Below are 1,912 nucleotides of genomic sequence, written 5' to 3' on the forward strand. Positions count from 1 at the left end.
TAGGCCTTAGAAATAAATCAAATCGCGACATGGTCTGTGAACATTAAAGCACAACATTTGTAACGCTTGTGTCCGGGGGAAAAATGCGGATAGCTCACTTAATATATCTGGAGTGGATGCAAACACGGAGGCGATTGACGTCAAACAGATCGCGCTTTATTTCCCGCTGAACTCTGATCACAAACTCCATTTCCGTCCACAGCATTACTTAATAAAACAAAATAACTGACTGTTAGCAACAGAAAAACAGAGAATAATCCCCACACATGGGAGCTCAAAACTCAGTGCGCACATACACAAGATGCAGAACTCGTTTTCAGGGAGCGCGCGCAGCTCTTAAAGGGGCCACACTATATTTCTACTCGTTACACATTGAATGCTATATGAATATATGATCTGCTTGTTCTCTCTCTGTGAATGAGCTGCTCCGTCTACTACATATGGACTCTGTTATTCTTAAACATTAACGAATTAATGATAAAAAGTTGTTAATCTAATTTATTGAATTTAGTTTATTAGACATGTTTTATTGAAATTTTGATAAACAAAATAAACAAATGGTTTTAAGTTTGTTATAATAAAGCATTTGTTCAACCAAATAAAAAAAGACCAATCTTCTTCATTCATTTAACATAATTTTAACTAGTTATAATTACTATCATTTAATAATAGGTAAAGTAAATGTTTAATTGATGTTTTCTGAGATAGTTGTCATATCGTGAAAATCTCATCCTATCACAACCCTACAGGGGACAGTCCCCCACCCCCACTGTAAAAAAAGTAACTAAGTAACTTTTACTCTGAGTACATTTTAAATGAGCTACTTTTTACTTTTACTTGAGTAAATTTTTAGACCAGTAATTTTACTTGTACTTAAGTAAAATTTCATTGAAGTAACAGTACTTTTACTTGAGTAGAATATTTTGTTACTCTTTCCACCTCTGCCTGTAGCCCATCTGAATTATACAACAATTAGGCTATCCATCTCATAGTGAAAACTACCAAAATTTGGCTACAGTTGTAGTTGAAATATGGGTACCATCTCACATTTTAAAATCATGTACAGTGTTTAGAATCATATACGAGGCACGCAAACATGACCGTTACTCGGATCTTAGACGGTAAGATTTCTTTGACTGTTAGCGTTTTTAAGTGTATTTTTTCTTCACTGTTAGCGTATTACTGTCTCCTTATGCTTGCAATCTTCTTACATTATACTCTAACACACTATATTTCTCGGCACACTCAATTTACTATCAACCCTGAAATGAACCTGCAGCAGTCAGATGGTACAACTAGAGCTCTGTAAGTTGTTTATGTTCATTTTAATGTTATGTGCTTTGAGACATGAGGTAGTTTACCGCAGACTGGCTGTGCTAATTTATGTGTTCTGGAGGAGGCGGCTTTGGAGATAAGCTGAAAGGAAGTTTCTCTTAGATGGTAAGCTTTCCTGACCGTTAATCCGAAAGTATACTTTTTTTTTTTTTTATGCGTACGCGAGCGTATGCAGACAGTCGATACGTATAAGTCTTGCAAAGTATACTTCTTTTGACTTTTGACGTACACAGGCGTTCAACGCCTTTGCAGTTTTGAGCAATGTCTCGCCACGAGTTACAACCCATGTAAATACTGCAAAAAAATCTACATGTGCAACCTGTCGGGACGGTGTGCGTTCAGTATACGTCTACTCTTCTGATGTAGACGCACACTTCACGTACGCTGACCCTCGTGTACACGTAAAAATTGAAGTATACTTCGGTGTTTAATGTTTTTAAGCATCTTTTATTTTTATAGTAATCGTTTTAATGTGCGATTTTCTAACATTACACTCTGACACGCCATATTTCTTTGTACACTCATTTGACGCATATTTGGCACCACCTATTGTTGTGGATGTATTATTGATATGTAA

The sequence above is a fragment of the Pseudorasbora parva genome, chromosome 18 (assembly GCF_024679245.1).
Source record: "Pseudorasbora parva isolate DD20220531a chromosome 18, ASM2467924v1, whole genome shotgun sequence".
NCBI classification, from domain to species: domain Eukaryota; kingdom Metazoa; phylum Chordata; class Actinopteri; order Cypriniformes; family Gobionidae; genus Pseudorasbora; species Pseudorasbora parva.